The 12,369-nt window shown below is 43.8% G+C and overlaps 1 protein-coding gene across 2 annotated transcripts in view; it reads left to right on the top strand.

Annotated features, from left to right (window-relative positions):
- tmem8b (transmembrane protein 8B) overlaps positions 1–12,369 on the top strand; it is a 126,559-nt gene that overhangs the window by 5,766 nt on the left and 108,424 nt on the right. The window lies entirely within an intron of this gene.

The raw sequence follows: 12,369 nt of genomic DNA, 5'->3' as shown, positions 1-12,369 counted from the left end.
ATCTCTTTCCTGTGTTCTGCCTCATCATCATTTGAGATCCAACTTACAATGGTGGTGTTGTCAGCAAACTTGGGAAATGGAGTTGGGGTGGAATTCGGCTACACAGCTGAGTGTATAAAGAGTGTTGTCAGGGTCTGAGTCTGCAGCTTTGCAAGGCATTGCTGTTATGGATTATGGTTTCCTTATTCATTAACGGGATGAGGACATTGCTGGCTAGGCAGCATTTATTGTCCATCCCTAACTGCCCAGAGTCAACCACATTTCTGTGGGTCTGGAGTCACATGTAGGCCAGACCAGGTAAGGATGGCAGTTTCCTTCCCTAAAGGTCATTAATGAATCAGGAGTTTTTCCAACAATCGACAATGGATTCAGGCTCATCATTAGATTTTTAATTCCAGATATTTTATTCAATTCAAATTCCACCATCTGCCGTGGTGGGATTTGAACCCAGGTCCCCAAAATGTTATCTAGGTCCCTAGATAAACAGTCTAGCAATAATACCACTAGGCCATTGCCTCGCCATGTCATCCTCACGGTGGATGAAGTATTGTCACCTGTTGTTACCGATTGCAGTCTATGGGTCCGGATATCAAGGATTCACTTAGTGAGGGGAATTGACACGTAGGCCTCAGAGTTTAGAGATGTATTTGTTTGGAATTATGGCATTAAAGACAGAACTGTTTTCAATAAGTAGGAGCCTAACATAGGCATCCTTGTTATCCAGATGTTCCAGGAGATGGTGTCTGCTGTAGACCTGTTGTGGCAGTAGGCGAATTTCAAAGGATCAAGGAAATTTGGTAGGCTAGAGTTGATGTGAGCCATGACTATCCTCTTGAAGCATTACATAATTATGGAGGTCAGAGCCAGCAGTTAGTATCATTTGAGGCCCTCTGCACGATTTTACCTTGGTACTGGGATGATGGTGGTCTTCTTGAAACAGATGGGGTCTTTAGATCATAGTAAGGAGAGGATAAAGATGTCTGCAAATACTCCCACTGGCTGGTCCACACAAGATCTTAGTGCACAGCAGGGATTTCATTAGGGGCAGTTGCTGTCCATGGATTCTGTCTCTCGAAGGCCGATTTAACATCTGTAGTGGTTACCATGGATACATGTGCACCAAAGCTAATGGGACAGATGACATCATTCAACTGACCCATCCATTCGAAGCAAGTGTAGAATGCAATGAGCTTGTCAGGGAAGGATGTACTGTTGCCTGTGATTCTGTTCGACTTTGCTTTGTAGCCCATTATGTTTTGTAAGGCCTTGCCACAAACAATGGTGTCCATGTGGTTAGCCAGGGTCTCAAGTTTAGTTTAGTGTTGTCTCTTGGCATCTCTGATGGCCTTACAAAGGTTGTACGGGGGTTTCCTATATTTCCAGGTCACCTGACTTGTATGCCTCAGACCTGGACCTCAGTAGAAAGTGAACCTCCCAATTCATCCAGCCTCCTCTCTTTACCTAATTCCAAATTCTTGAATTGCTGATTTTAATTGGTGGCCATACCTTCAGCAATCTGGGTCATAAATAACTCCACCTCTCCATCTTTCTTTCTGCCTTTTAGATGTTCTTTAAAACTTGTATCTTTTGACAAGTTTTGGGTCTTCTGCCTTAATGTGGTTTGGTGTCAAATTGTGTTGTCTAACACCACTGTGAAACACCAGGGAAAGCTTGATTATATCAAAGGGCTGTAAAAAATGTTAGCTGCTGCACATGGCTGCCACTCTCTGTCTCCAAGTATCTTGATCTGCCAGTCCCATTGCATGTGCAAATCTCTTTGTATTTGCCAGTCTATTTTCTGCCAGTTCTGTGTAGCTTCTAGTCTCTGTAAATCTTTGTTTCTCTACTATTTGCCAGTTCTTTTTCTCTCTATCAGTCCAATGCTGTGTGCTAGCGTCTGTCCATCCGCTGGTATTTATCTGTTTCTATCTCTCAGTTTCCCTTTCTGACTCATTCCTTCTACTTGCTCTCCCTGTGGATAACCCAGCATTGGTCTGTTTCACACACAGGTGCTGCACTTGTAAATTGTGTGAAGTCAGGTGTCTGAGACCAGGAAGAGAAAAGTAAAGGTTAACTGACTGTATTAGGATCTTAGGGCACAACTAGACCATTCAGCCCATTGAGTCTGTTCACAATTTGCTCATCAAACAAGAGCAATTATGCATTAAAATGTGACTTTCCCCAAAAAGATGTGCCCCATCCATGTGCAGAAAGAAACAGGAAGATTTCAGACATATTTCTGCTTCTCCTCTCCTGATTTGCTCCGTGAGCAGGCTCGCACATGGATACCAGTTTCCAGATTAACTTCCCCTTCATGATTTAGTGTGGACCCGACAGCCTATTGTTAACCTTGTTGACTATCCTGGCCAGACACTGAAGTACAGGAGGAAACACCTTAGAGCAGTGACTGTCAGGCTCAGCTCACTGGCAGCTCTTTAACCTCTGAACCAGGCATTGAGCTTTGACTTCATTCCAGGATCTCAAGAACATAATTTAGACTGGTGCTTCCATGCAGCACAGGCATAGAAACAAAATATAAGAGCAGGAGCAGGCCATTCAGCCCATTGCATCATCTCCACCATTCAATAAAATCATTGCCTGATCTGATAATCCTTAACTGCCCTTTCCCTATAACCCTTTATTCTGTTACTTACTAAAATATGTCCATCTCAGCCTTGAATATACTTAATGATTCATCCTTCTGTGGTAAAGAATTCCATAAGACCATACAGATTCACTCTGCTCTGAGAGAACAAATTCTTCCTCATCTGTTTTAAACAGGTGACCCCTTAGTCTGAGATTATACATTCTGGTTCTGGACTTCCACCACCATCTCCATGCTCCACCTGCCAACATGAAGCAATGTTTCCATATCCACCCTGTCAAGGTCCCTAACAATCTTGTATGTTTCAATAAGGCCATCTATGAATCTTCTAAACTTCCACGAGTGCAGGCCCAACCTACTCAACCTCTCCTCATAAAGCATTCTGTCCATATATGGTTTCAGCCTAGTAAACTCTCTCTGAACTGCCTCTAATACCAGTCTATCTTTCTTTAGATAAGGGGTCCAAAACTATTTGCAATATTCCAACTGTGGTCTGACTAGTGCCTTGTACAGTTTCAGCAAAACCCCCCTACTTTCATATTCCATTCCTTTTTGAAATAAAGGCCAACATTCCACTTGCCTTCCCTATTACCCACTGAACTTCGATTCTAGCTTTTTATGACTTATGGATGAGAACTCCCAATCTCTCAGTTCTGTAGCCTTTGCCCTTTAAGTAAAATTCAGCTCCTTTATCCCTTACAAATGCATAACCTCACATTTTCCAGCATTCCATTCAATCTGCCCAGTTTTTGCCCACTTGATCAATCTGTTTATATCCCTCTACAGAATCTTGGTGCCATTCCCATCACTTGCTTTCTGACTATTTTTGTGAGAGGGCCAATAAGACCTGACTTGAACTGTGAGCCAAAAGAAGGTCCTTTCCGTTTGCTTTATGCCATCCTCTTTGTCTTTATGAATTTTAAAAAAGTCCTTTTCTCTTTACTCCATTGAGCCAACACTCAGAAATTTAAAATGATTAAAGATGTAACATTTAAATACGTAACGTATGTAAAATTTAAAATGTGCCGTGCTTCAAAACCCCTTCCTGACGTCTACCCTTTCCCTGTCATCTCCCTCGGTCCCTGAGCCCTGTACAATGCTAATCCTGGCTTTTTACAAACTCCCACATTCCCTTATCCCATCATTGGCAGCCATCTGTGCAAGCTCTCAATACTGAAATTCTGTCCTTAAACTCCCCTCTTTTTCTACTTCACTCATTCCTTTATGGCCCTAAAGCCAACACTTTGACTGCATTTCCTGCCCTCGAACTGCCTCACAGTATAGAAACAACATGGTGGGAAATGGAGGAAGAAGTAGAAGCAGCTGATCACATTGTTTCAATCTCAGTGACAATTTCAAAGGAGGCCATTTGGCCCATGGCTGTGGTGACTCCCTATGAGAATCTAGCTATTTCCAAGCCTGAGGACCAGAACACCTTGTAGGAGCCCTGGAGTCATGCTTGACATCAGTTTGAACAGAAGATGAACTCTTATTTAAGTAATTATTTTTATCCTCATTGTAACTCAACGAGGCACTGGACTGTGATGAGAAAACACTTTTCACTGAATCTTTAAGATATGTGACAATAAATAAATCATTCATTCGTTCATTCCTAAGGCACTTTCTCTGAAGCCCTGCAGGTTTCTTAAAAATTGTTCTTTCCTGGGATGTGGTTTTGCTGTTAAGGCCAGCATTTATTGCCCATCCTTAATTGCCCCTTGATCTCAGTGGTTTGCTTGGCAATTTGAGGGCAGCTAAAAGTCAACACCATTGTGGGTCCAGAGGCACATGTAGGCCAGACCAGGTATGCATGTCAGACTTCCTTTCCTATAAATCATTTGTGAACCAGTTGAGTTTTTACATCACTTAACAACAATGGTTTTAACCATTAGACTGTATGCTTTTTATTCTAGGTTTTATTTTAGTGAATTCAAATTTGGGATTCAAACACGCGTCCCCAGAGCTCTAGGGTTTCTCCATTGCTCGCCTAGTGACATTACCACCAGCACACAATTTCATTCTAAATAGTTATGAAATCTCCTTTGAAAGCCACAAGTGAACGTCTCTCCATCAAAGCAATCCAAATCCTACCCATTCAGAGCATAAACAGAAAGTTTTCTTCATGTCAGCTTTAGTTCGTCTGCCTGTCTTCTTATGTAGTGGCCCATATCCCACAATAGGAGCGGATTCTCACTGTCCACTCTATTCCGAGTTGTCATCACTTTCAACACCTCTAGTGAGTCTCCTCTTGGTCCTCTCTTCTCTGAAAATGACCCTAGCTTTTCCAATCTATTCACTTGAATGAAATCACTGACTCTTGGTTCTGTGCTGGTCTGTTGTTTGATAACCATTCCTGTGATGTCCTTTGAAATGTTTTGATGCAATGAAGTGACAAATAAACACGCACACTTGTTTTTAGATAGCTGAAATTTCAGGTTGGGAGGTTGGTACAGCTGGTTTTATGGACATTCTGTTATATGTGGCAGGGTTCACCCAGATGTGACTGAGGAATACCCTTTCCTTCTAGATGGGGGTGTTGACATCTGTCCAGGGCAGTTCATTCTGCTCCAAATGCGTAGTTTGTGTTGGGAGTAGGAGTTGTGTCATAGTTATAGAGCTGTGTAGTACAGAAACAGACCTTTTTGGCCCAACTCCTTCATGTTGACAAGATATCCTAAATTAATCGAGTCCTGTTTGCCAGCATTTGGCCCATATCCTTCCTGTTTATGCACCTGTCTTTTTAATGCCTTGCAATTGTACCAGCCTTCACCACTTCCTCTGGCAGTTCATCACATATATGCACCACCCTCTGCATGAAAAAAGATGTCTGTTAGGTCCCTTTTAAATCTGTCCCCTCTCACCTTAAACCTATGCCCTCTAGCTTTGGGGTCCCCTACTCTGGGGAAAGACACCTTGGCTTTCACCCTATCCATGCACCTCATGCTTTTATAAACCTTTATAAAGTCATCCCTTGGCCTCTGATGCTCCAGGGAAAATAACCCAGTCTATTCAGCCTCTCCCTTCAACCCCAGCAACATCCTTGTAAATCTTTTCTACACCCTTTCTTTGTTTTGGCAGGGAAACCAAAATTGAATGCGGTTTTCCAAAAGATGCTCAATTGTTGGCATCAAGAATCACTGAAATTATTCTGCTGCGTCTTCAGCACAGTTACGCTTCTGCACTCCATTCTCCATGCCTGCAAATTTCCCCCATGGTTTGGGGGAATAGTTAGGATTTAAATAAAATCTAATTCCTCACTCGGGGCTCTCTCAGAACAGCAGCTTCCTCTCTCAGAGCCAACAGCCCACTTCCCAAAGAGCATTGTTAATGAAAGTGAAAATCTACAGATGTAATTTTCTGTGCAAACCTGGCTTATGATAAATGAGCAGGAGTGGGGATTCCTCCTTCTTCCCATGGTACCCATGCAGGTGAACTGTACAGAAATTAATATTAAATGACTGACATTTGGGACTAGAAAATATTAAAACTGGAGCCGAGCAACCAAAATTTCACAATGGATTGATCTTGATTCTAATTACACTCTAAATGATTTAGGAACAGTGCTGTTGAAATTTGTGTGTAATTCTTTTGATTTATAGGTGGTGCATTCTGTGCCTCTGCACAGTCCCCATGAAACATTGCCAAGACAGGGGTTGTATGGGGTTAGATACAGTGTAACGCTGCCTCTACACTGTCCCCCAGCAAACCCTCCCAGCTCGAACAGCATGGAGTTAGAGTAAAGCTCTCTGTACACTGTTGCCATTAAACACTGAGGTTGTTGGCTTGCCTGCTGGGCTGGCTGGTTATCATACCTATGTTTCATCACCACACTAGGTAACATCATCAGTGTGGCCTCCAATGAAGGAATGTTGTTCTACTCCTAATGCTAATGGTAAGATTCTTGGTAGTGTAGATGAGCAGAGAGATCTGTGTCCATGTACACAGATCCTTGAAAGTTGCCACCCAGGTTGACAGGGCTGTTAAGAAGGCATACAGTGTTTTAGCTTTTATTAATAGAGGGATCGAGTTCCGGAACCAAGAGGTTATACTGCAGCTGTACAAAACTCTGGTGCAGCTGCAGTTGGAGTATTGTGTACAGTTCTGGTCACTGCATCATAAGAAGGATGTGGAAGCTTTGGAAAGGGTGCAGAGGAGATTTACTAGGATGTTGCCTGGTATGGAGGGAAGGTCTTACGAGGAAAGGCTGAGGGACTTGAGGCTGTTTTCATTAGAGAGAAGCAGGTTGAGAGATGACTTAATTGAAACATATAAAATAATCAGAGGGTTGGATAGGGAGAGCCTTTTTCCGAGGATTGTGACGGCGAGCACAAGGGGGCATAGCCTTAAATTGAGGGGTGAAAGATATCGGACAGATGTCAGAGGTAGTTTCTTTACTCGGAGAGTAGTAAGGGAATGGAACACTTTGCCTGCCACGGTAGTAGATTCGCCAACTTTAGGTACATTTAAGTCATCATTGGACAAGCATATGGACGTACAAGGAATAGTGTAGGTTAGATGGGCTTCAGATCCGCATGGCAGGTCGGCACAACATCGAGGGCTGAAGGGCCTGTACTGTGCTGTAATGTTCTATGTCCACTTGGAATTTATATGATCCGGTCTGTTACAACTTAACAGACTGGATGATATAAATTCCAAGTGAAGTAGAACAATATTGCTTCATCAGAGGCCACACTGATGTTAGCTAGCATGATGACGAAACATCTGTATGATAACCATCCTGCGCGGTGAGCAAGCCAACAGCCTGAGCTACAAACCTTCAAGAATCTTAAGCTATTAAACAATCCAAAGACAGGCACAGTACAGGGTTAGATACAGAGAAAAGCTCCTTTTTTTAATACATTTCTCATCAAACACTCCCAGGGCAGGTACAACACTGGGCGAGATACGGTGTATAGCTTCATATACACTGCGCCCATCAAGCACTCCCAGGACCAGGACAGCATGGTGTTTGATATAGAGTAAAACTCTCTTGTACACTGTTGCCATTAAACACTGGGCTCGCACTGGATAGATATGGACTTCAGCAAGGCATTTGATAAGGATACCCACGGCAGGCTCATTTATAAAGTCAGGAGGTATGGGATACAGGGTGATTTGGCTGTCTGGATTCAGAATTGGTTGGCTGACTGGAGGCAGTGTGTTTGTAGATGGTAAGTATTCTGCCTGGAGGTCAGTGCTGAGTGGTTTCCCACAGGGCTCTGTACTTGGGCCTCTGCTCTTTGTAGTTTTTATAAGTGACTTGGATGAGGAGGCTGAGGGGTGGGTTAGTATGTTTGCTGATGACACAAAGGTTGGAGGTGCCATTGATAGTATCAAGGGCTATTGCAGGCTTCAGTGAGACATTGACAGAATGCAGAGCTGGGCTGAGAAACGGCAGATGGAGTTCAATCTGGATAAATGTGAAGTGATGCATTTTGGAAGGTCGAACTTAAATGCTGAATTTAGGATTAAAGGCAGGATTCTTGGCAGTGTGGAGGAACAGTGGGATCTTGGTGTTCAAGTGCATAGATCCCTCAAAGATAAGATTGTTAAAAAAGCATATGGTGTTTTGGCTTTCACTAACAGGGGGATTGAGTTTAAGAGCTGCGAGGTTATGCTGCAGCTCTACAAAACCCTGGTGAGACCACGCTTGGAATATTGTGTCCAGTTCTGGTCGCCCTATTATAGGAAAAATGTGGAGGCTTTGGAGAGGGTGCAGAGGAGGCTCACCAGGATGCTGCCTGGACTGGAGGGCTTGTCTTATGAGGGGAGGTTGACTGAGCTCAGACTTTTCTCACTGGAGAAAAGGAGGAAGAGAGGTGACCTGATCGAGGTGTACAAGGTAATGAGAGGCATGGATAGAGTCAATAGCCAGAGACTTTCCCCAGGGCAGGATTGACTGCCACAAGGGGTCATAGTTTTAAGGTGTTAGGAGGAAGGTATAGAGGAGACATCAGGGGGTTCTTCACCCAGAGAGTTGTGAGCGCATGGAATAGTTTGCCAGTGGTAGTCATGGAAGCAGAGTCTTTAGTGACTTTTAAGCGACTGCTGAACATGCACATGGACAGCAGTGAATTGAGGGGAATGTAGGTTAGGTTATTTTATTTTTGGATGAAGATTAATCCACAGCACAACATCATGGGCCAAAGGGCCTGTACTGTGCTGTACTTTATGTTCTATACAGCAACTATCTCCCTCTACACTATCCCCATCAAACACTCCAAAACACATTAACTGCCCATTTTAGGGAATGACTTGGTACCAGAGCAAGCGGGTTGTCCAGGAGACTTCATACCACAGCGTGGGTGGAGATGGGACATTGGCAGGTCCCCACATGTCATCCTGATTAAATGGCACTGTGCCTCCCGCACACTGAGCTCTGGTACAATTCTCCAGCCAATGTGGCTGTTAATATCGTTAGAGTTTGCGTAGGAGTATTGAAGACAGTTTGGCCCATGTCTGTGTTCAATCCAGCAAGGTCATGGGGGTGAAGGCCAGGAAAAGGGATTGGAAGGGACATAGATCATCGCTGTGATAATGGGAACTGCAGATGCTGGAGAAGCTTTTGTGCTCCTGAAATGCTGCTTGGCCTGCTGTGTTCATCCAGCTTCACTTTGTTATCTTAGATCATCGCTGTATCAGGTTTACACAGCCTCACACCCTACCCCCTACCCCTGCATCCTGCACTGCCTCCTCACTCCCTGTCCCTTCAGGGTGAGATTAGGATCACTTCTCCAGTCCTCCATTCAGGGTCCACCTTCTGACACGAGGGGGTCTCTGTCTCCCTTTCCGCATTACACACCGCTTTCCCTCCTGCTTCCTGCTGACCTTCATTCCTTGGCCTTTGGAAACATAGAAAACAGGAGTAGGCTATTTGGCACAAGCCTGCTCTGCTGTTTGACATGATATTGGCAGATCATCCAACTTAGTCTCCTTTCCTGTCATCTCCCCTTATCCTTTGATCCCTTTAGCCATAAGCTGTATATTTAACTCCTTGAAAACATTCAATGGCTCAGATTAGCATCAGTGTGTAATTATATTTGGCTAGTTTTCCATACAGACTGTTCTATCTGGGGAGGTGGAAATGTCTGGGGCCACAGGCATTGCTCACTGACCTCCCCATCTCCAGGCTCCAGCTGGGTGTAGCTGACTTAGGATTGCTGACCTGGCCAGAGAGATCCAGTGTCAATTCCAGGATGATGTGTAACAATATTCTACAAAAATCTTGAATTACCTCCCCTGCCCTGATCCTTGAAAGAAAGGACAATGTTGCATTTCTATATCTCCTTTCACAGCTCCCAATCACTGCGTAAGGGCTTTGCAAATGCAGAAGTACTTTCTGAAGTACAGTCAGAGTTGCAAGGTAAACCATGGCCCAGATCTTCCATTTGGGATTAGGAACATTTTTTTCCTGATTCTGATCTGTCAAACCCACATGTGCCTTTTAAAGGAGGTCTCCATGTGAATCCCTGGGCCAGGAGGCCTCTCCACGGAAGCCCACACCAGCAATCCACAAAGCCGGTGGGATCAGTGTTAAAACTACACCTTTTTCCCATAAGGATTCCTGTTGTATTTCAGGATATTTTGGAATAAAGGGGTCTTTCTCAGTATGGCAGCCAGTGACAAGTGGTGTTCCACAAGGGTCAGAGCTGGGACCACAACTTTTCTCTTTATACATTAATGATTGAAAAGAAGGAACTGTGGGCATTCTGGCTAAGCTTGCAGATGATACAAAGATAGGTGGAGGGACAGGTAGTGTTGAGGAGATGGAGAGGCTGCAGAAGGACTTGGACAGGTTAGGAGAGTGGGCAAAGAAATGGCAGGTGGAATACAATGTGGGTAGGTGTGAGGTCGTGCACTTTGCTTAAAAACAAAAGCTTGGACTAATTTCTAAATGGGGAGAAGTCAGTGTGACATGCAAAGAGACTTGGAAGTTCTAGTCCCGGATTCTCTCGGTAAACTTGCAGGTTGAGTCAGTAGTCAGGAAGGCAAATGCAATGTTGGCATTGATTTTGAGAGGACTTGAATATAAAAGCATGTATTCCTGAGGCTTTATAAGGTGCTGGTCAGGCCACATTTGAAGTATTGTGTGCAGTTATGTTCCCATATCAGGAAGGGTGTACTTGCCCTGGAGCTGGTTCAAAGGAGGTTCACGAGAATAGCCCCAGAATGGAAAGCTTAACATATGAGGAATGTTTGAGGACTCTTGGACTATACTCAGTGGAGTTTAGAAGGCTGAGACGGGGGATCTAATTGAAACTTACAGAATACTGAATGGCCTGGACAGAGTGAATGTTGGGAAAATGCTTCCATTGGTGGGAGAGACTAGGGTCTGACAGAACAGCCTTAGGGTAAAGGGAAGGCTTTTTTAGAACACAGATAAGGAGAAACCTCTTCAGCCAGAGAGAGGTCAATCTATGAAACTGACTGTCACAGAAGGCTGTGGAGGCCAGGTCATGAAGTACATTTAAGACTGAGATAGATCGGTTCTTGATTCTCAAGGGTTATGGGGAGAAAGCAGGAGAATGGGGTTGAGGAACTTATCAGCCATGATTGAATGGCAGAGCAGACTCAATGGGCTGAATGGCCTAATTTCTACTTCTGTCTTATGATCTTTGACCTCTAAGCCTCTTTCAGTTACTGAGTGAAATTGTAATGTAAGTGAGGAGACAGGCTGTCAGGTACATGAGGGGATTGGAGTTCAGGGGAGGATTGGAGGTGGAGTTATTGTTCAGGGTTGGGTGAAGACCATGGTGAGGAGGGTCAGTGGGAGAGTTGGGGGTCAGGTCCTGAGGGTGGAGGGTGGAGAGGAATCTGCAGAGGACTGGAGTGTATGTCAGCAGTGAATAGAAGGAGTCAACTTTGTAGTTAGCCAGGAGTTGAACAGATTTTCACTCTTGTGATATTTCCCCAGTAACTATTCAAATAATTCTATCGACATCCTCCAGCATCTTGAACCTAACTTAGTTATTTGCCTACTGAAGTTTCAACTTCCCAAGAAATTCGTGCTCTTCTTTGAAAGATTGCTATGTGATCTTTTATTTCCTTCAAAGCATTGCCAAAGAGCCCTCCCACCCCAATTATACTGTCTTCCTTTGTGCATAAGATACAAGGATTTGAAAACTCATGCCAAAAGATTTAAGAAAAGCTTCTTTCCACTGTTATCAGACTTCTAAATGGACCTCTCGTATATTAGAGCTAGTCTTGCTCTGCACCTTCTCTGTAACTGTAACACTATATTCTGCATTGTGCTGTATTTCCCTGTGGTACTTATGTAAGATACTAGCTGTCAATATCGCATGAGAAACAATACTTTCACTATCTTAGTCGATGTGGCAATAGTAAATCAACTCCACTTATTTGCAATGTTGACACTTGTGGTGGGCAAATACCAGGGATCTGGGACCCTCCAATAACCCCTCAACTCTGTGGCTAGGCCTGTATCCTCTGGAGTTCGGACCTAAAGGTGGCTTAATTGAAATGTAAAAGACCCTGAGGGGATTTTACTAGGTCGATGTTGAAAGCATGTTTTTTTCCTTTTGAGAGAATCCAGAACTGGGAGGTCATCCCTTAATTTTAAGGGAATGCCCATTTAAGACAGATGAGAAAACATTCTTATCTCTCAAAGGGCTGAGTGTCTTTGGAAATCCCTCCTTCAACAAACAGTGGATGCAGAATCTTTTAAATCTTCTAAGGCAGATTATTGATGACCAAGGGGATGAAAGATCTTTGGGGGTTATGGAGGAATGTAGAGTTAGAATGTA

This window comes from Stegostoma tigrinum, chromosome 3, assembly GCF_030684315.1.
Source record: "Stegostoma tigrinum isolate sSteTig4 chromosome 3, sSteTig4.hap1, whole genome shotgun sequence".
Classification (NCBI taxonomy): Eukaryota; Metazoa; Chordata; class Chondrichthyes; order Orectolobiformes; family Stegostomatidae; genus Stegostoma; species Stegostoma tigrinum.
Note: the sequence above shows the minus strand (reverse complement) of the source record. Positions and strands in the feature narration are given on the sequence as shown.